This window comes from Balaenoptera physalus, assembly GCF_965194825.1.
Source record: "Balaenoptera physalus genome assembly, chromosome: 9".
NCBI classification, from domain to species: domain Eukaryota; kingdom Metazoa; phylum Chordata; class Mammalia; order Artiodactyla; family Balaenopteridae; genus Balaenoptera; species Balaenoptera physalus.
Window position 1 is genome coordinate 47,994,963 of NC_138888.1, and position 23,442 is coordinate 48,018,404.

The window sequence follows — 23,442 nt, forward strand, 5'->3', positions numbered from 1 at the left end:
GAAGGTTTTTAATCACAGTTTCAATTTCAGTGCTTGTGATTGGTCTGTTCATATTTTCTATTTCTTCCTGGTTCAGTCTCGGCAGTTTGTGCATTTCTAAGAATCTGTCCATTTCTTCCAGGTTGTCCATTTTATTGGCATAGAGTTGCTTGTAGTAATCTCTCATGATCTTTTGTATTTCTGCAGTGTCAGTGGTTACTTCTCCTTTTTCATTTCTAATTCTATTGATCTGAGTCTTCTCCCTTTTTCTCTTGATGAGTCTGGCTAATGGTTTATCAATTTTGTTTATCTTCTCAAAGAACCAGCTTTTAGTTTCATTGATTTTTGCTATTGTTTCCTTCATTTCTTTTTCATTTATTTCTGACCTGATCTTTATAATTTCTTTCCTTCTGCTGGCTTTGGGGTTTTTTTGTTCTTCTTTCTCTAATTGCTTTAGGTGCAAGGGTAGGTTGTTTATTCGAGATGTTTCTTGTTTCTTGAGGTAGGCTTGTATTGCTATAAACTTCCCTCTTAGCACTGCTTTTGCTGCATCCCATAGGTTTTGGGTCATCGTATCTCCATTGTCATTTGTTTCTAGGTATTTTTTGATTTCCCCTTTGATTTCTTCAGTAATCACTTCGTTATTAAGTAATGTATTGTGTAGCCTCCATGTGTTTGTATTTTTTACAGATCTTTTCCTGTAATTGATATCTAGTCTCATAGCGTTGTGGTCGGAAAAGATACTTGATACAATTTCAATTTTCTTAAATTTACCAAGGCTTGATTTGTGACCCAAGATATGATCTATCCTGGAGAATGTTCCATGAGCACTTGAGAAAAATGTGTATTCTGTTGTTTTTGGGTGGAATGTCCTATAAATATCAATTAAGTCCATATTGTTTAATGTATCATTTAAAGCTTGTGTTTCCTTATTTATTTTCATTTTGGATGATCTGTCCATTGGTGAAAGTGGGGTGTTAAAGTCCCCTACTATGATTGTGTTGCTGTCGATTTCCCCTTTTATGGCTGTTAGTATTTGCCTTATGTATTGAGGTGCTCCTATGTTGGGTGCATAAATATTTACAATTGTTATACCTTCCTCTTGGATCGATCCCTTGATCATTAAATAAATAAAGTGGGTTTCTTGCAGGAAAAAAAAAAATCTGCCTGCCAATGCAGGGGACATAGGTTCAAGCCCTGGTCCAGGAATATCCCACATGCTGCAGAGCAACTAAGCCCGTGCGCCACAACTACTGAGCCTGCGCTCTAGAGCCCGCAAGCCACAACTACTGAGCCCACGCGCCACAACTACTGAAGCCTGCGTGCCTAAAGCCCGAGCTCCGCAACAAGAGAAACCACCACAATGAGAAGCCTGCGCACCACAATGAAGAGTAGCTCCCGCTCGCCACAACTAGAGAAAGCCTGAGCACAGTAGCCAAGACCCAATGCAGCCAAAAAATAAATAAATTTAAAAAAAAAACAACAAGGCATCAATGTAGCTTATGTTCAACAAATACATTTTCAGCTGAGACTGAATTGTAGCTTTGGAATAGAAATAACTTAGACAAAGAGTATTTGACTCAAAATATAGAAGGCTTGATGATAGCAAATTGGCTCATCACAACTAACATTTTTAGCCATGTTTCCTTACAAGGTCTCAAAACATTTTACCAAGAGTTTTCATTTCTTAATTTCAAAAGCATTGCTGTGCTCACTTAGCAGTGCTCACTTAGCAGATGAATAAATTGAAGAATAAAAATTCCTTTGTTTGGTCCTCCAGTAGCATATGAAAAGTCAAAGATCAAAGGAAAGTGACTCTTTGAGCATATCTTCCTTCAAATCCAAATCATACAGGTAGGTATTCTGTCCTACAAATTAGTCCTACAAAGACTATAAAGAAAAATAGCAGTGATCTTCCTCACCCTTGCCCATACCCAGTCCTGCTTTCCAATGGCACCCAGTTTTTAATCTTTTAACTATTTCCTCTAGCATTCATTCACATTTTAAAATAAGATACGCATGCTGCTATTCTTAGTTTATGAATTTTACATGGTAACCTATTGGTTCCCTATGGTGGAAATTGAAGACTCTATCTCTTGAGCTCACTGGCAAGATTAAATTTACACAAAGAAGTCAGAATATGAAGAAGAAAGAAAATTTGAGGAGAATTCTTTGAAGAAATTTATGCTGTGATAACCAGTTCTTTCTCCGCCAAAAGGGCAGGGACGAATGTCAGTTTCAACTTCCTTAGCTTCAAGTCCGAAGGAAATGGGCTTCAAAGTGACCACCAGAGGGAATCACACGTCGTCCCCTAGTGGAACACAGTAGAAATGTCTCTAACTCCTGCCCAGGAAATCTTGAAGGAAAGAGAAGCCAGTAGGCTGCTTTGGTGACAAGACAGAGAGAAAGCTGGGTCTGTGTTGAGAAATGTGCTTCCCTCTGATGGTGGGTCAAACATCTGTGAAACTCAGGATCCAGATGTAGAACCTATAGAGTGTATGGCGGACACAACATAAGATGACCTCCAATGAGTCACAATCCCATAGAATTCCCTCCTCTAGAATATGCACAGAACCTCTGACTGGCCTCTAGCCAATAGAACATGGCAAAAGTGATTGGATGTCGCTTCTTTGATTATGCTACATTGTGTGGTGAAGTGTTGGAATGTCCCTCCCTTGATTAGGCAAAGAGGATGGGATAGTCACTTGTGTCACGTTGCATTCCATTGCATAAGACTTCCTCTTTGCAACCAGGCTAGAGATTCAACTTCTGTCTTTGAAAGAGTAGTTGCCATGCTGTCAAAGCACCTTGAGACGGAATATGACAGAGAACTGCATGTTCTAGGAGCTAAGAGCAGTCCCTGGTTGATGAACAGCAAGAAAACATGGATCCCAATCCTACAACCACTAGGAAATGAGTTCTGCCATCAATCTCATGAGCTTGGAAGAGGACCCTGAGATCCAGAAAGAAATGCATCCCATGTGAACTTTGACTGTAGCCTTGTGAGACCTTAAGCAGAGAACCCAGCTAAGTTGTGCCCAGACTCCTGACCCATGGAAACTGAGATAAGAAATGTGTGTGGGGCTTCCCTGGTGGTGCAGTGGTTGAGAATCTGCCTGCCAATGCAGGGGACACGGGTTCGAGCCCTGGTCTGGGAAGATCCCACATGCCGCGGAGCAACTAGGCCCGTGAGCCACAACTACTGAGCCTGCGTGTCTGGAGCCTGTGCTCCGCAACAAGAGAGGCCGCGATAGTGAGAGGCCTGTGCACTGCGATGAAGAGTGGCCACCACTTGCTGCAACTAGAGAAAGCCCTCGCACAGAAACTAAGACCCAACACAGCCAAAAATTAATTAATTAATTAATTAAAAAAAAAGAAATGTGTCTGATTTCAAGCCACTAAGTTTCTGGTAATTTTTTTATGCAACAAAATAAAATGAGTACAATCGAAATGCTGTTCTGAGGTAATATCAGAAAGGATCCTGCCCAGAGCACAAAAAGATCTCTGACAACAGGAATCCATGGAGTGATCATCTAAAACCAGAAGCTGATTGAGGGTTGGGAGTGGCCTGTCGAAGGACAATATGCACTGCCCATAACAAAGAGGTACCTGATGATGGGAGCCTCCAAAGAACTCACAGGTCAGGGGAGAAGAGGTGAACTGCCTGACAAGTCTAGAGAGCACACAGCCACCGTAAACAAAGAATGCTCTTAACAGGGCCTAATCCACAAATAGCACATTGAGTGGCCTATCAACGGAATCCTTGCCTGACCTAAGAATGAGCCTTCCTAGCACCGTGAGACAAATTGGTCATGAATTGCCTCCTAAACCTGGGTCAAATTTATGACCAGTAAGGGGCACTGTAAACAAAGAATGTTCCCTGCCATTGCAGTTCTACGAAGACCAAATCATTAGCCACTGCAATTACTGACCTACAAATACACCCTGAAAGGAATTCAGGGTGAAGCATTCTGTCTTTTGGATATATGGGCCCCTAGGTAGTTAAAATGAACATCTAAGGAAGAATTTCAATGACCCCAGATTCTTGCATCTCCCCATACATAGAAAAGCACTAAAAGCATTGAGATGTCTGATCCTCATGACTAGCAGTAACCTTTCACTGAGATCTTGAATGCATGTATATATACTGGCTCCTCCTATACCTCTTTGGAACAGTTTCTCAGAGCTACCTGAGAGGCTGTCTTCTGTCTCCTAGGCTATAGTCTTCAGTAAGACACTGAATAAACCTGACTCACAGCTCTTAATGTTGTGTTTTATTCAAGTTGAAACCACCAAGGGCCAGGGCAAATTCCCCATTTCCCGACCCATAGTGTGTTAGTAAAACAGCTATCCAGAGAGGGAAAAGTCCTGATTTATAACACTTGCCAATTTCTGTGGTGTAAACATATCCACCATGACTGATTTCAAGCTACCAATAGCTTAACAATCTTCTCGTAATTTTCCTGATATTTAACAACTGGCTCTTGGGAGCCAGTGCTCTAATACACCAGGGCTGCCTCTACTTCCTCCACCCTTGAGGGATCAGCCAGCCTCCAGGAGTAGGGGCTGAGGGGAGAGAACAGAAGTCTCACCTTCAACAATAGGTCTTCAGTCCGGGGGAGGGTGAGAAGAGACTTAACCTTGATTGGAGATTGATGTGTTGGTTCATACCTCAGATTGGACTGTTAGAAAGTTGAGACTCCATGTTCATGACTTAAGAAGATGTAGAACTGCCTATTTTACATGGGTGAATGAAAGGTCGCAGGACCTGCCCAGATTTTCATATACATACTCACATGCGCACACACACACCCATATATATAATGTGCCAACAAAATATGTAAATTAATTATCTCTGTAGGTTAACTAACCAAGATAGAGATAAAAATTGCAGAGCTACCATTTTCTTTCTTTCTTTTAAAACGATTTCCTAATATTCCCCTCTTTTCTCAAAATGCCTTTCTAAATGAGGTGACTCATAAATTCCAAAGTTCTAAATAGACGAATGAATGATTAAATGACTAAAGTAGATTTCCTAATGTGTTTGTCTTTTTAAAAGTGCTTTCACCATCTCAGGAAGCCCCCTGCTTAAATGCTCATTCAGTTAAGGCATGCACAAAGGTGCTCTGCTATGGGGCATCTCGGGAGATGTCAGGAAAAAAAACCATCTGATTTTAAAAGCAGTGCGATGTGAGTGGCTTTTCATACCTAAATGGACCTGACAGCTAAGTGTGGCTAACATGAATATCTGCTTCAGGAAACTCAGAGTACAGGAGAGGAAACGACACTTCAACCTTGGGTGGAGCTAGACCTCTGGGGTCAAGATGAATCTGTCTGCACTGTTTCTCCTGGATTTCTACTCACAGGTCCTTGGGTGAGGCATCTGGGAGCAGTTTGTACAGTTGTCATGGGTTACCCTCCTTTGAGAATATTCTCCAAGGGACTGAAGCCCCAAAATTTCCCAAGTATACTAAGTTCTGGAAGAATATCATTTTGAGTCTTACATCAAAGAGCAAGACATGAGTTGCCCATACAGCTATTCTTTGTACACACTATTATGGTACTTCTCAAACTGAACTCTTGCCTCCATTGATTCTGTTCAAGTGAAACTAGCAAACAATGCTTAATAGAAAGAGCCCAAAAGTAAAGAGTCTCTTTGACATATTTATATCTTCATAGAATTTTTGGACTATCCTTGCTCTCAGCTGGTGACCTTAATTCTCACTTCACAGGGAAAATAGAAGCAATGAGAAGAAAATTTCCACAGGCATCTACTAAAGTATCTACCTACATTCTCTGCATACTCACCTCTTCCATGGATGAAATTTCCATTCTCCAAAGTGTCAGCCCCTCTCTGTGTGTACTACATCCCATCCCTCTTGCCTAATCAAGGATGTCGATCTACCAGTTCTCTCTATCTCCTACACCATTATTTTTCACTGTCTGTTGGATCATTTCTATCAGGATTCAAACATGCTATTATGTGTTCCATCTTAAAAAGGAAAAAAAAAGCACTTGTTCTGACCCTACTTTCCCTACCAATGCCCTTCCTTCATTCCCCTTTGCAGCAAATTGCCTGGCTATTCTCTTGTTCCTTTTCTCCATCCTGTCTTGAATCCATCCGGTCAGGCTTTTGCCCTCACCCCTCCACTGAGACTGCTCTTGACAAAGTCGTAATTTCCATGCTACTAAATCCAGTGGTCAGTTCTCATTGACTGTCTGTCAACTCAGCATGTGACAAGGTTGATCACTCACTCCTCTTTTTTTTTTTTTAAGGTATATTGTGGTCTGTACTTTTTTTAAAATAAATTTATTTATTTATTTATTTTTGGCTGTGTTGGGTCTTCGTTGCTGCACACGGGCTTTCTCTAGTTGCAGTGAGCAGGGGCTCACTTCGTTGTGGTGCATGGGCTCCTCACTGTGGTGGCTTCTCTTTGTTGCGGAGCATGGGCTCTAGGCGTGCAGGCTTCAGTAGTTGTGGCACGGGGGCTCAGTAGTTGTGGTTCACAGGCTCTAGAGCGCAGGCTCAGTGGTTGTGGTGCATGGGCTTAGTTGCTCCGCAGCATGTGGGATCTTCCTAGACCAGGGCTCGAACCCATGTCCCCTGCATTGGCAGGCAGTTAGTTTATGTGGTTTCCAGGATGACACACTCCCAGTTTTCCTTCTTCCTCACTGCTCACTCTTTCCCTGTCTCCTGAATTGGTTCTTCTAATTCTCCCTGAAGATTAGTGGTGGAGAGCGCCAAGCTCGGTCCTCGGCCTCTTCTCTTCTCCATCTACCCTCACTCCCTTAGTGATCTCATCAGGTCCCCTGACTTCCTCATTATTTATATGCTGATGACTTCCAAATGTTGATCTTCACTTTGGACTTCTCTCCCAAATTCTAGACTCGTATAGCCAACTGCTTCCTTCATATCTTCAGTAGGATGTCTAACCTCTCAAATTTAACATATCCAAAACTGAGCTCCTGAGTTCCCAAAACCTGTTCCAGCTGCAGCCTTCTCCACCTCATCTGGGGAAAACTCCATCCTTCTATTTTCTCAGGCCAAAAACTTCAGCGTTATCCTTGATTCTTCTCTTTCCCCGATACATACAACCAGTCGGAAGATCGTACTGGCTTTATCTTCAGACTCTGACCACTTCTTACCATGCCCCCTACTCCCTGATGGTCCACGCACTGTCCTCTCATCTGAATTACTACAATGGCCTTCTGTAAGTCTCCCAGCATCCATTATTGCCCTCTAGTGTCTTTTGCAATATAACAGCCATTAATTTGAAACATAAACTCTGTTATCTCCTGCAAGGCAGTTGCCTCAAGGGAGGCCACTGCAGAGTCTTCAGGCTGAAAGATACTAGCTTCCTTAGTCACAGAGGAATAGATGCTTCTACTGACAAAGTAAGCAGAGTTTCGAGGTACATTCTACAGCTACATTAGCTTCTACATATTCCCATCCCTATTTTCAGGGTCCATTACTTCGAAATCAATACCGTCACTTCAACATAAGAGATCCTGAAAGGTTTTGAATTCAATTTACTGCTTCAGGTTACTACCATACTGACTATGTTGCATAGGTTTCAATATACAGTGTTTTTCTTGTCACTACTTTTTCCCTAGTTTGTAATTGGGTTTGATATCCTTGTTACACCAAGAGTTCTTTGAAAGACTGCTTTTAAATTTCTAAATGCATATATATTTTTAAAAACTATTCTACTGTTGTTAATGCCTACTTTTGTTGCACCTATGTGAGACAGTATGTTATGCATGGTTTCTTCTTTCTTGAATGTATAAAGATTTTATATGTGCTCTAATACATGGACAGTGAGTATATCTATTTCCTGTGTGCTTGAAAAACGACTGTATTCTCTACTTTTACATCTGGTTAATATGTTAATTTTGTTTATCAAATTCCCTCTAGCCTTTCATATTTTGTATTGACTTGATTTGTCAATTTCTGACAAAGGTACATTAAGGTTTATACCTTTGAATCTATAAAAACAAAACAGAGGGGAGAAAAATACCTGTAGTGGCTCCCATCACATGCAGAGAAAAAACCCAAGTCTTTACAACAGCTGCAAAGCCCCTGTTGCCTCATCACGTCTCTGGCCTCTTTTCCTATTTTTCTTCTCCTCCTCCCTCACTTTTAGCTCCATTCCAGCCACAAGCCTCTTTGCTGCTCCCCCAACATGACCTTTGCTCTGAGTGTTCCCTCTGCCTGGAATGCTCTTCCCCAGGATCCACCCAGCTAACTCCCTCACCGCCTTCAAATCTTTGCTCAAATCTCACCACTTCAATGAGAGCTACCCTCTCACCTTATTTAATATAGAACTGTTCCCACCCCCAATTGGCAGTTTCAATCCCCCTTACCCTGCTCTATTTTTTCTCTTTTTCATAGCATTTATATCACCTTTTAACATGCTATGTAAATTACTTATTTTGCTTATTCTTTATTGTCTATCTTCCCTACTTGAAAGTAAACTGTGAGAGACAGATGTTTGCCTGTTTTGTCAACTAGTTTATTCCAGAACCCTAGAACTGTGCCTGGCACATGGTAAAGACTTTGTAAACATCTGATAAATGAATGCCCTATCCTTAGATGGAGGCTTTCATTTTCGTCATTCTTTCTGAGAACATTCATTGCATTGCGAGACCTTTCTCAACTCTCTACTGGGAAAAATAAATAAGATTGTATTTGTGTTCCAGTAGGTCATTAGCAATAGGTCTTGTTATGAGATCAGATCACAGTACAACTATTTGCCAGTTATTTAATTTAAAAGGTTAGTAATTTAGTTAATATAAATGTATGTTACTGTTACCCAAAAGACTACCCACGGCCAGCATTTCTTAACTCTTTTTGGCTTACTGTTCTCATTAAGAATCCCCAGAAAAAATGTACGTATATTTTTTTTTCTTCAATTTCAGAGAGTCTAAGAAACCCCTGACACTTCCTCATGAATCTCTAGGCATTCACAGACCTCTGTAAAAGGCTCCATGCACACATAACACTCACAGAGACATGTACGAACACTTTGGATATAATTTACATGGACTCTCTGATTTCAATCTTTTTTTCCAGTACATCTTATTTTAACTTTTCCCTACATCTTACCAAGTTGGTTTTTTGGGGTTTTTTTTTTTTCTGTTTATTGAAATAACTTTAGAGTGTTTTAGTTTCACAAAAAGCTTGCAAGTAAAGGACAACCACATGAAAATCCTGCTGGAAAGATAATCGTGTAAATTTCCACTTCAAAGTGAATGAAATGCAAAATGAAGATGTGGAAATAATTTCCTGGCCCATAAATATTTAATAAGCTTTCAGGTTGATGGGTGTCAAGTGGCAAACTTATAATGTACTGTGCTTAGAAATAAAATACACAGTCTCATGAAGTTCTTTGTGTGACAAACCATTCAATCTACCAATTATCTTCCTTATACTCAGAATCATTTATGCCTTATTAGTTAGTATATTCTTAATTATAATTATAAAATGCAGTTCTGGTTGTGGTCTCTGAGCAATTTTTACTATAAAAAGTTTAAAAGTCTATAGGGGAAATGGCATAGGCAGGCTCTGTTTGCAAAACCACAGACAAGTGGTTTCGCAATATCTGAAGTTCATGAGGCTCTCCTGTGCCACTTTACAATTATGTGTTGTAGTTTCCCTGACTCAACCACAGTCCTATTGAACTAGAATCTCCCAGGTGGTGCCCAGGCACGTACTTTTGAAAAACTTCCAGATGAGTTTTTCAAGACAAGTTGAGAAGCCCTGCACAGGCCGTGAGATGTTTTTGTTTGTTTGTTTGTTTAGTTTTTATTTTGGGGTAATATTTGATTTATAGAAAAGTTGCTATAAAATCGAACAGAGCGTTCCCATATACTTTCATCCAGCTTCTCCTAATCTTAATATTTTACAAACCCATGGATCATTTGTCAAAACTAAGAAATTAACATGAATACATTACCTTTATTTAAGCTACAGACTTCATTTGGATTTCACCAGTTTTTCCACGAATGTTCTTTCTCTGTCCCAGGATCCAAGGGACCACATTGCATTTAAGCATCATGTCTCCTTAGTCTCCTCTATCTGTGAAAGTTTCTTAGTCTTTCTTGTTTTTCATGACCTTGACACTTTTGAAGAGTACTGGTCAGATATTTTGTAGAACAACCCTGAATTTTAGTTTATCTGTTGTTTTCTCATGATTTGGGGGAAGAATACCCCAGAGGTGATGTGCCCCACTCATCCCCTCATAAGGGGGAACATGATGTTAAAATCACTAATCACTGGTGTGGTGATCACATGGTTAAGGTGCTGTCTGCTAGTTTTCTCCACTGTACAGGGACAAGTTTTCCCTTTTCGTCTAACAACATTCATTAGAGGAGTGGCACTAAGTCTACCTTACACTAAAGGAGAAGAGAATTAAGCTCTACCCCCCCAGAGAGGGGAGTGGTATCTACATAAATTATTTGGAATTCTTCTGTAAGAAAGATTTGCCTCTTCTCCCCCATTTATTTATTTATTCAACCATTTATTTATGTTAGTATAAAAGTAGGATTTAAAAAAAAATTATTCGGATTATAATTCAATTCTCTCTCTCTCTCTTTTTTTTTTTTTTTTTTTTTTTTTTGCTCAAATTGTTTCACCTTTTAGCATTTCAAGCTTTCAAGTTGGTTCCTATGTCCTTTTGACATACTCCATCTTTTTTTTTAAAATGCATTTCCTCTCAATCTGGCACTACGAGTGCTCCAGGATCATCTTTGATTTTTTGTGACCCAGGACTAGAATCAGATATTTCTCCAAGGAGCTTTGGCTCCTAATGTTGGAAAATGACTTCTGGAAACCAAGTCCAGGTGCTGGTGTGCTTGTTGCTACTGAGATTTCACTGCTTCTTGGCCCTCTCAAAGGACAGAGCTAGGAAATATATACATGTGCACTAACCCACGTACACACACATATCAATAATTGTTTTGTATCAATCTATCTGTTCAAATATTAAATTAAACATGCGTTTGTACTGATGTGTCCAGCTCTAATCTACCACCAGGTTTATTTCAGCCTTCCCCACTTGCGTATTTGTAACTTCTGTCCCTCGCAGTGAGAAACCTGACTCTCATTATCTGCAATTTATTTACATATTTGTTTATTGCTTGCATACTTGTAAAGCAGTTTCACAATTGCCAACCCATAACCCTGTAAAAAATGAATTTACCAACAAGAGTACAGTGTTTATGTATAGTTCTTTTCATTTTTAGCTTTATAGCATCTAGTAAAAACACTGTTTTCCAAAGTTACTTAGGTCAGCCCTTTTTTACTCCATCAGTTTGTTTTTAAATAATAATTTTGCCTTGTCACGCAAGTAACATATTCTTGTTGTAGAGATAAGAGCAAGCAAAAAAAGAATATACAACTCATCCAATACCATGACTTAGCAATAACAAGATAACCACAGCTTACATTTTGGTGGACTGTGTGTATGTGTGTTATTTTTACTAATATTGAAATTATTCTTTATATTCTTTTGTATGATTTTTTTAATCTAATATTATGGATCCTTAAGGAAGTATAAGTTTATAGACAGAAGCATCTGCCATTAAGATTCATGTTATAAAGGCCACTCTGGTGGCATGGAGAGAATACAGTGGAGGTGAAGGGAAGGAAGGAGATATTGAAATCAGAAACAGTAGTTAGGCAGATAGAATTACCTAGACCGAGAGATGATATATGACATATTTAGAGTAACAGTGGGAATAGCTGGATTTGAGAGGCATTCAGGATAGAATTGCCAGGATTTTAGCAAATGACTGGATACTAGAGTGAGGCAGAAAGAAGAGTTGAAGACATCTGACATTTTAAGATGAAATGGACCCATAAGCAGGGATGACATTTATCAATGTCCATGAAGAACACAAAGCAAAGGATGGGTTTTACAGAGAAGGTGATAGTTTTATTTTTATACGTATTGAGTTTGAGATGCTTCAGGTCTTCCAGCTGGAGCAGGTCAAAGATTAGTTGGAAGTTTGTGTCTGGTGCTCAGATAAGAGGATCAAGCTGGAGGCAGAACTTGTAGAGAAAATACTGGAGTTCACACCAAGAGATTGGGTGAAATCAATCAGGGTGATGTGGAAAGCTAAAGAAAAGAACAACAAACAGAGTTGGAAATTTAGATAACATTTAATATTTGGTCAAAGGAAGAGGAATCAGCAAAGGAAAGAGAAGAAAGGGAAAAGTGGTCCAAGAGCTAAGAAGAGAACCAAAGGTGAGTTGTATCTAGAAAGTAAGAAGTGTGCAGAGTTCAGAGAATGGAGTGGTCAACTGTGCCAGTGCTGCAGTCACAAAGATGAGGAGGTTTCCAAGGACTGAAGGAGGCAAGGACATTGAAGTAACACGTGTCAACTCTCCTTCCAAGAATGTGAAGGTGAAAAAAAGCAGAATCACAGAGTGGTATCTTGAGGAGAATTTAGGGTAGATGAGAGGCATTGTTTCCTTTCTTTCTCTCCTTATTAGGACTGGGGACACTGACAGGGCAAAGGTTGGAGGTGAGGAGGCTCTCCAAAGTCTGACGGCCAAGTGGGTCTCCTGTCCTTTAAGTTACCCTTATAGCCCAAAGGCCTAGTGAGGAGTTACTGCCAAATGTGAAGAAAGTAGAAATTCTTAGTGTGGGTTATGTGAGGGCAGGGCTGACAAAAAATATTCTGAGTCTTCACTGTTTATACACACACAAGGAGAAGGCCAAAAGAAATAATAAAAAAGATTACTTGTTTAAAATGGTGTTTGGGAGAGTTATTGTATAACACAGTTAAAGCTACAGTTAGAAATTCTGGGATTCCTTGAAGAAAACCATAGTAACACAATTTTGTGCTTTTTACCCATGATGTGGTTTTTAAACTCAGTCAATCTACAATGCTCAAGTGGTTCAAGAACAATAATACAATGTGTTTCCTGAGGGTTTCAGATATGTAAAGACCTTGAGCATGAGTGGAACTCCAGTGAACCACTATAATACTGTGAGAAAAATCTAAGCCTCAAAAGAAAAATCTACATTTCATTGCTTGTGTGGGAGTAAATGTTTTAGATTTGTCTAAACAAACAATTTCAACTTATTTATTTATGCTACATTTTATAGAAGAATCCACTGAAAACATAAACAACCCTGAACTGAAATATGGGCTGCTTATTTATTGAATGGCTCTTTTTAAAGATAATAATCATGTGAGTCACAGAAGTTAACTGTTCCCTTTTGTAACACAAGGTGGAATTTCTTTTTATGTGAACAAAGATACAATTATTTACAAGTAAAATAAAAAGAATTTCTTTTTAATTTTTGAAATTAAGAACACAGATTTATATCAAACTTTGACTGAATACAGATAGAAATTCTACTCTATGCTCTGCACGTACTATACCACTCTACTCTACTCTAGACTTATTACAATGTAAGTATATTCTGAAGAAGAGCCTTCATGGTGAGGAGTGAGAAATAGAGCCATGAGTGCCAACCATGTTGCCAAATGGCAAGTCTGTTCTGTTGCCAAATGGCAAGTCACTTGCTATCTCTGGATTTTGATCAGAGCACATTTTGCCAATTCTCTGATTCCACGCTCCTATATGAAACATGTAATTCCATTCTCGCCTCTGGAAATCAGAGAGGTAAAATCTTCTGATGAGGTGACTAAGGCAAAAAGAAACTCATTGACTTACTGAAGACAAAGAACAAAGACATCAAAAGAACCAGAAGTAAGACAGAAAGTCTCAGTTCACACCAGCATAGTACAGTGGCTAACAGCACAGGCTCGGGATTGGGACTGCCTGAGCTGGAGCCCTAGGTAAGTCATTTACCCTCAATATCCCCATCCTAAAAATGGGCTAAAAGTAGACCTAGTGCTTAAGGTTGTTGTGAGAGTTGAAGAGTTAGAATAAGAAAAATGCTTAAAACAGTACCTACTGCATGTAAAAGACTCAAGAAATGTTAGATATTCATATTATTTGCACTACCTTCCTCATATTTAGCCTTCAAGGGCTTGAATTTCTTAGTCAAACACAATGTAAATTAAACTACTCCTCAAAAACTCACTCAACCAGGGCCAGACCCAAGTATTAAGTGGCCTGAAGATTACACAATTTGGGAGGCCATTTTTAAGATTACGCAATCTGGGAGAATTATGAATTATGAATGCAGCAGAGGCCCCTGTCAGAACACAGGCATTTGAGGAGCTTGAAGTGTAAGCATCATCAGCCTCCTCTTCTATCCATCCTCCTCTGCTCTCCACCGTCACATCATAGAATACAGCATGTTGCTTTGACTTGGAAACTCTCTCTTGTTGTAAAACAGAACAAACGTAGGAATTCTACAAATCATCCACAGCCTAGTCCTGACTCCACTGAGAGGTTCTTGGATCCCCTACAACTCACAGCTGAGAGACTCACAGAATGTTTGAAGTTGGAAGAGACCAACTGGATGTTTTATTACAAAAGCATGCTTTACGTGCAGGTCCAGAGGCCAGTTCTGTAACTGCTGGGTCCTGACATCCAGGAGGAGCAGATGGGGATGGTGAGGCTGCCAAAGAGCAGGGCCCCAAGCAGCTGCACGTGGCGTGTGTTGAGAGCCAGCTTTCTCAGACAATGCTCGAGATGGCTCAAGTTACCCAATGCCTGAGTGAAGTGAGCTGTTATTTATTCTAAAAGAATAGAGCTGAGGAGGGAAAAGAAGAGGATGAGGGTAAAAGAGAAAGAAAGCAAAAGAGGTTTCCTGCTTGTCCTCTCAAAAGGCAGTGAGATATTTTCCTTAAAGGCTTCACTCTGACCGGACAACCCTCCCTTGAATACTTCACTATAAGGCAGTGAAGGGAGAGCCGGGCAGTGGGAGAGCAGGAGCATGTGAAGGCAAACAACTAGGGAGAGAGTTTTCTTTTCTTTCTTTGTTTTTTTTTAAAATTTTCCTAGCAAACCATCCCAAACCCCTGCAGTTATCATTATTTATCTACACTAAGCAAGCTTAATCATGAATATACTAATAGAATTTCCTCTCCCTTGCGGGGGTCCAGGCAGGGGTAGTATTATGGAAGAAGAAAAAGAGGAATATTGGAATTATCTTTATAGCTCATCTGTAAAACTCCTTCTCTTTTGAAGAAGGCAGTACAGCTCAGTGATTAACATGGCCTGGCTCCATTTCTTTTCAGCTGCATCCTGGATAATAGGTAAACCTTTCTTAACCTTAGTTTCCTTGAATGTGAAATGGAGAGGAACACGGCACCTATCTCATGGGAGTGCTGGGGAGGCTGAATGAGACAAGACAAACCAAATTCCTAACAAGGCACCTATTAAGTGCTCTAAAAATGCAGCTATGACTATTTGACTATTAGGCGTGACTCGATATTTTCTTAATCCAACGTACCAATCACTTCACTGGTCAAAGGAAATATGATCCGAAGCTTTCTTGAAAGTAACAATTACTAAACCCTTCTTTCTTTTTCTTGATTGTTAACTTGTTGTTTCCCAAATTATAGCTTTGTTCTTTTAACTTTTAAAATATGAAAAATCACCAACCGAAGGCCTCTAAGTCGAACATTTCCACAGAACACTAGCTGTGGCTGAAACTGCTTTAAGAAATAATGCTCTCAATGAGAACACAATGTTTGGAAGCTAGTCATTAACATCTTATTAAAGCAGTACTATATGTTCAAGTTTCAGCCTTGAAACATATGTTCCAAACACAATGTTTGGAAACTTGTCATTAACATCTTATTAAAGTAGTACTATATGTTCAAGTTTCAGCCTTCCTTAAATCTATTCTTGGGAGGATACCCAGATCCTCGCATCTTTTGCAGAAGTAGAGAGTGAGGTCCTTGGCCCTGAGGAGTTTATCATTTATAGAGCAACTGGCTGTAGACAGAATCACATAAATAAATGTAACAGAAGCACATAAGCAAATATTTATACATAGCTGAGCACAGCTGCTTAGGTTTACACAGGTGCAAAATAATATATCAGGGAAAGTATTTTTTAATGGTTATTACAGTACTTGGCAACTAGAATACAGAGCAATGTAAGTTTTGCAATTGCACAGAACTGTATACACATGGTCTTCGTGGTTGCTAAAAAGTATGTGGAGCCTAAGGAAGCTCAGAGATTAGTGAAGAAGAAAGAAATTCCAAATTCAGGGAAGAGCAGGTACAATGAATTGGAAACGAGTGGGGCTGAATTGTTGCTGTTTTTGTTGTTGTTGTTGTTGACAGTTATTCGTGACTGATACTTGAACACTTCCACTGTGCCAGGAATAGGCTTTAAATGAATCTCACAACAATCCAAAGAGGTTGTGTCCTTGTTACTCACATTCCACAGATGAGGAAACTGAGGCTCAGGGAAATTCAGTGCCTTGACCAAAATGTGTGTTTTAAGTGTCAGCAAGTGCCGATACTGGCATTTGAACCTGGATCTGTCTGATTTTAAACCTGCCCTCTTAAGCTATTACTCCACTTCCTTGCTGTCATGAACTGAAAAGAGTGGTAAAAGGGATCAGTGGAATACAAGACTGTTAACTAAGCCCCTTAAAGCCCCAAATGAAGATCATGACAGGACAAGACTGTGTAGAAGAAAGAGGTGGTCGTGGGAAGAGGAGCCTTGGATGAGGAGAAGCCAGCAAGAGGGGCGCCAATGGCACACATCTATCTACCATCCAAAGCATTACTGACAAACTCTTCCTTTATTACTAAGCAAATTGTTTTTACCTGAAAACTTTAACTCCCTAACAAACATTGCAGCATCACAGTACCACACAGTAAAAAGCAGGTCATCCCAAACATGCATATAGATAACCAGAGAAAGAGAGTACTGGTTATCCACTTGGTGACCTGGCCAATTGGTAAACGAACTGGAAAAATATCTGCTGCCTTAATAACTACTCCACGAAGTAACCTTCTCTCAATGAGTTCCTTGTACAGCATTCTCTGTTAACCTATCCATTAGGGTAAGAGTGAATCTCTCAGGAAGGATGCACCTAGACTCGGGTCCAGGCTCAAACACCTATTGGCTTTGTGACCCTAGACAAGCTTTGTAAGAGCTCTAGGCATCATCTCTAACATATGCCTAGTAGATCTATCCTAGGTTTATGGAGAGGATTAACTGAGATGATACACGTGAAACACTTAGTACAATGCTTAGCCCATAGTAAGTGCTCAAACATCTTAGCTGTTGTTATTAAAGATGTTATAAGACAGGTAAAGTGCTTTATAAGCTCTTCAAGGCAGTTAGAGGCATCCTTCTCTTTGCTACTTAATTAGCAATGATATTCTTCTGTTGGGGATACAAAAATCTGCCATTTAGTGCCTCTGTATCAGGCAAGCACATTTCTGCTGTGGGTGGTACCACTTATTGATGTGGGATAGAGATCTAATTAAGCGCAATACATTGGAACTCCAGGAGTCAAATCCTAGAGCTGCAGTGGTCCAGGGGTGGGGGTGGCACCACTGCTAATTGAACATTTCCTCTGGGGCTTTTTGTTTCCCTCTGGCTTCCTGTGAAGCTGCTCACTGGGTTCAAGCAGCCAGGGTTTGCAGTGCAGTTAAATGACGCCCCGGTTGCACAGTCGCACAAGGCTTTGTTTGGGTATTGCTCGGTCAAAATGATGTAGGAGCTGGGCGGTCGGGGGAGTGCAATCTACTGCAACTGTTCATCATTACCCAGATAAGCTTGAGAAGCCTCCCAATTAACCTTCATGTGTAAAAAAGCCAATCAGTACCGAAAACAAGAATTTCTCATTTACTGAAATGATATTTGGCTTGTAATAGCTGTCTGGGAATGTTGAACCAGGTAGAAAACATGGAGAAAATCGCCCTCCTCCCCGCAAATTTAAGCTTGGTGATTATTTAAAAAAAAAAAAAAAAAAGACCATGAATTTCATTTGGTAGCCTAAGCTGTTTTTGTCCTGATTTCAAGGTAAGAACAGAAATATATATTATGTCTTCTGCTGTAAAATAATATACTAAAACATACCTGCAACTTAAAACCTGATATAAATGTATGAGGCATATCAATGTTTTCCTAAGTTCCTGTGGCTTAAAAATCTAAATAGCAGAAATTAATTTGGAAACATATTTTCTTTACATATATGTTTCATCTTTTCAGAGAAACAAAACAGAGTAAAGAAAATGCAGCATTTATGTAAATAACAGGACACATCACTATAAAAATTACTATGGCCAGTCAAACGATACCATTTTTTGAGATCTTGCTGTGTCCACATTACTGTGCTATACTGGAGGGTCAATATAATATTAAGGGTGAGAAGAATAAACCTCATTAATTTTGTGTCTAATAGGCCCTCAAATGTTTATTGAAATGAATTCAATTTAACTTCATTGAATTGATTTATACTGACTTGAATTAGGACAATTATAACACACTGTCACTTTACTTAAATCTCTAATCTAGCCAAGGAATTAAATATAAATGCATGAAATTTTAAATAATGCAAATAATGAATAACAATACATGACTATAATTTTTTTAAATAATGGCTATTCTCCAGAACAGTAGTTGTTTATCTCTGTCCACCTCCTCTCCCACCTAAACATGTGCCACCAACCTCATGGAAAACTCAATGGACGTGGGCATGGACCCTGAGGTCCCAGAACTATCTTTTTGGTTGTCAGCTAAAGGCTGACAGAGATTATCACTTTAAAGTGGATAATGATGAAAATGAGCACCAGTAATCTTTAAGAACAGTCAGCTTAGGGGCTCGTGCAAAGGATGAATTGCATACTGTTGAAGCAGAGGCAGTGAATTATGAAGGCAGTCCAATTAAAGTAACACTGGCAACTTTGAAAATGTCTGTATAGCCAACAGTTTCCCGTGAGAGCTTTGAAATTACACCACCTGTGATCTTACAGTTGAAGTGTGGTTGAGGGCCTGTGCATATTAGTGCACACACCTAGTAGCTGTGGAGGAAGATACAGATTCAGAAGATGAAGAGGAGGAGGATGCGAAACTCTTAAGTATATCTGGAAAACCTTTCTGCCCCTGTAAGTGATAGCAAGTTTCCACAGAAAAAAAAGTAAAACTTGTTGCTGATGAAGATGAAGATGATGATGATGTTGATTTTGGTAATGAGGAAGCTAAAGAAAAAAGCTCCAGTAAAGAAATCTATATAAAATACTCCAGCCAAAAATGCACAAAAATCAAACCAGAATGGAAAAAACTTGAAACCTTCGACACCGAGATCAAAGGTCAAGAATCCTTAAAAAAAATAGGAAAGAACTCCTAAAACACCAAAAGAACCTAGCTCTATAGAAAACATTAAAGCAAAAATGCAAACAAGTATAGAAAAAGATTGTTCTCTTCCCAAAGTGGAAGCCAAGTTCATCAATTATGTGAAGAATTCTTTCCAGATTACTGACCAGGAGTCTATTCAAGATCTCTGCAGTGGAAGTGGAGGAAGTCTCTTTAAGAAATAGTTTAAATGGTGTGTTATAATTTTCCGTCTTTTTCATTTCTGTAACAGTTGACATCTGGCAGCCCTTTTTATAATGCAGAATGAGAACTTTCCCTACCATTTCTGATAAATGTTGTCCAGGTTCCATTGCCAAGAATGTGTTGTCCGAAATGCCTGTTTAGTTTTTAAAGATGAAACGCCACCCTTTGCTTGGTTTTAAGTATGTATGGAATGTTATCATAGGGCATAGTAATAGTGGTGGTCAGACAAATGGAAATGGTAGGGAGACAAAAATATACATGTGAAATAAATTCAATATGTTAATAAAGTAAACAAATAAACAAGTATAATTAATAAATTACAGTAGACACACAGGAAGCTGCAAAAATGATACACAGAATCCCATGAATCCTTTACCCAGCTTCCATGGTGCCATTTTATACGACTGTAGTATAATATCAAAATCAGGGAACTGACATTGGTACCATACTGATAACTAGACTACAGACTTTATTTGGTTTTCCCCAGTTTTTGCCTGCCACTCAACTGTATGTGTACATGTGTGTGTGCTTATAATAGCATGTAGTTCTATGAGATTTAATCCCCTGTATAGATTTGTGTAACCACCACCACAATCAGGACACAGAACGATTCCCTCACTCCAAAGGGACTCCTTCAGTTTACCACTTTGTCATCTCACCCACCCCCAATCACAATCACTAATCTGTTCTCCATTTCTATTGCTTTGCCATTCTAAGAATGTTATGTAAGTAGAATCATATAGTATGTAACCTTTTGAGATTGGCTTTTTTCACTAAGCATAATGCCCCTGAGGTCCATCTAAGTTGTTCCATTTGTCAATAGTTTGTTCTTTTTTTATGGCTGAGTGGTATTCCATGATATGGACATACCAGTGTCTGTTTAACTATTCACCCATTAAAGGACATTTAGGTTGTTCCCAATTTAGGGCTATTAAAATGAAAACTGCTATGAACATTCATGTATACATGTTTTTGTCCATCTAAGTTTCCATTTCTCTGGGATGAATGACCAGGAGTACAAATATTGGGTTGTATGGTAGTTGCATTGTTAGCTTTGAAGAAACTGCCACACATTCCCCCCAGCAGGTATATGAGAGATCCGGCTGCTTCACATGCTCTCCAGTATTTAGTTTCCTACTATTTTTCATTTTACCCATTTTGGAAGGTGTGTAGTAATATCTCATTTTGGTTTTAAATTTACTTTTCCTCAACACACAACTACAATTTGAGATGTCACATGAGAGTTAATTGATTGCCAAATTGTATGGACAATTTTTCTCTTCTATTTTGGTGGTTTTCAGTATTGACTTTATGTTAGAATCACCTGGGGAGATTTAAAACCAACTCCAAGCCCAAGCTATACCGCAGACCGATTTGAATCTCTCAGGGTAGACCCAGGCATCATTACTTATTTGTTAAAATTACCCCGATAATTATAATATGCAACCAAGGTTGAGAACCAATGTGGAATCTAATTTCTCCACAGACACCAGAAGTCTAATCATAAAGCTCTTTGCTGACTCTCCCATAAGCTGTGCTGCAGATAAAACCCAAGCTCATTGACTGGCTCCTCCAAATCTTGCTCCCCGCCTTACCTCCAGCCCCAATAACCTCCATTTTCTGTCTACATTTTGTGCTCTGGTAGTAACAAATTATTTGTAGCTTGCCACAGATATCACTGTGTTTCATGCAAAATTCCTGCAGTTAGAACCTGAGAATGTACATTTTTATCAAGCATTCTAAGTGATCCTGATGCACAATAATATTTGAAAGACTGTATTTCCACTAATCACAAAGTGATTTACTTATTTTTTATTACTCTATTCTTCATTTATTCATTCATCCAAAAAATATTAATTGAGGACCTAATATGTAGAAGGCACTGGAGAGAATAACTTATGGTACAGTGATGGAAAGTCCTGGCAGACAAGTAAAAAATGCGACAAGTACCAGGGTGGGTAAGCACAGGGGTTTAGGGAGCTCACAGCAGTGGCACCCCACGCAGTTATAGTAGATGTAGCTTGAAACTTGAAGGATGAGTAGGAATTAGCCAGGCAAAGAGAGGCAAAGGAGAGGATACAGTTTTTCTGAAAGAGAAAACAATATGTTTAAAGGCTAACAATAGAATAACATGGCTTGTTCAGACAATTTTAAGATCTTTGGTATGGCTGGAGCAGGAAGGAAAAGGAATAAACATAGACGTCTAATATTCAAATATTTTAATCATATTACTTTAATGTCTCTAATAAAGTGATATCAATAAATAAGAATCAGTGGCTATGAATGGGTGAAGTCATTTTTCTTAAGCAAAGAGTAATTGCCAATTGCAACTTGAAGGGCTTTTGAAGATTCAATTGGAAATAGCCTTCACCTCATTAAACTCTATTAACAGCATTTTTTTAAGCTTCTGACCCTGCCCAAGAGTAGTTGACCTCAACTTCAGGGTCAAGAGATTTGCTTCGAGCACTTATTTCAGACCCTAAATGTTATGGGAACTAAGTACTCTCTCTTAATCCAAGTGTTCATCTCTGATGGAGGATATTGCTCTGCTCTCTAAAGGACACTAACACTTCACTATTCAAATACATGTCAGCTGTGTTGCTGAGCATCTACAGCAGTTGTCATTCTGCTGCCTGAGTCGGTGACTCAGAGAAGCTGCCCTCCCAGCAGTGTGTGTGTTTGGAGAGGGTGGTGGGGATTAAAACATAAGATCCCAATTGAAGCACTTTAAATTGCTAAAATTGCTACGGTAGTCCATTGGAACCAAAAGGTGATGAATTCTTCAACTGAACTGTTGAAAAAGTTATCAAGGAAACTGAAAAGGAAAAGAAAAGTAAAATTTCATTTCAAAGATTAGCTTAAAAAAAAAAGCAAGTTTCATCTCACTGGGGAGCTTTGCTGTTCCAGAATGATTTTAAGTTCACTTAGGGATATTTTAGTTTTATTCATGTTTTGGCAAAATTTATGAGCTGCAGATCATTTCCTTAAAAAAGACATTCATACTGTCACTGCCGACACTGGAGTAAATTTCACTTTATCAAGCAAAATTGTTCACTCTCACAATTTAAAAAAAAAAGTATCCCAGATGCTATGGAGGGAGTGTTCTCCTTCCTCTGGACCTCTGAGAAAAATAAAACCACGGTGTCAACTCGTGGGAGCAATTCTGCATCAGAAGACTCCGACCTGGAGGTCACCACTGACCAGCTATGAATTAGGACTAGCCACTGCCATCACAACAAACTTTTAATTAAGAACCTAGTCTGCCACGTAGACAGACTAGCTATGGGGCAGATCTTCTGATAAATTTGAGGCTATTTCAAGAGCCCACAGAGTGGAACATCTGAAATCAGGGCTATCTTAGAAAATCTAGGGCATGTCAGCACTGTGCCTACCCTCAAATGACTTACCATATAAACCCTGTTGACATGGATGAAGACCAAACCAAAGAAATAAGAACATGTAATAAGCATGGTTAAGAATTTATTCTCAACCAATTATCTTTTTTTTCATTGTCAGCAGTTTGCAAATCCTTTGAAGGCTCAAAACTCTGTAATGGAAGGGGACATCATAAAGGCCCCACTGGCCAGCTTCTCAAGCGACTCATTTTTGCCACTTTATGTAACAAAACTAAAAACAACACCCTCTCTTAACCAGAACTGAGGCTAGGGAGGGGTATGTGTGTGGGTGTGTGTGTGCTGGGAGAGGCCAGAGCTTGAATACAACACTAAAGAGACTTACCATGTCCTTCCATTTGTGACTGCTCTCTTCAGAAAGTAACTCTGAGAGAGGCCAGCCCTTAGAATATCAGCAGCCCTGGTACTTCCCTGAGGACAGCCCGAGAATAGAAGGGTCTTTCTCTCTTGCCTTGAGTACATGTTTACCCAACTTTGGCTCTTTGGTTAAAGGAGCATTCAATATGAAAATAAATAAAAATGTCCTCCAAATCACTGCCAACATTGAGGCAACTGGTCTTTCCCAAACTCCTACATTATGTGCTTCTTTCC

The 23,442-nt window shown here is 39.4% G+C and overlaps 1 pseudogene across 1 annotated transcript; it reads left to right on the forward strand.

Annotated features, from left to right (window-relative positions):
• The first annotated feature begins 1,100 nt into the window (after positions 1–1,100).
• On the forward strand, positions 1,101–23,216 carry LOC309667129 (nucleophosmin pseudogene; annotated as a pseudogene). The gene is made up of 2 exons (XR_014268483.1): positions 1,101–13,794; positions 14,460–23,216. The product of XR_014268483.1 is annotated as a nucleophosmin pseudogene (transcript).
• The last annotated feature ends 226 nt before the right edge of the window (positions 23,217–23,442 follow it).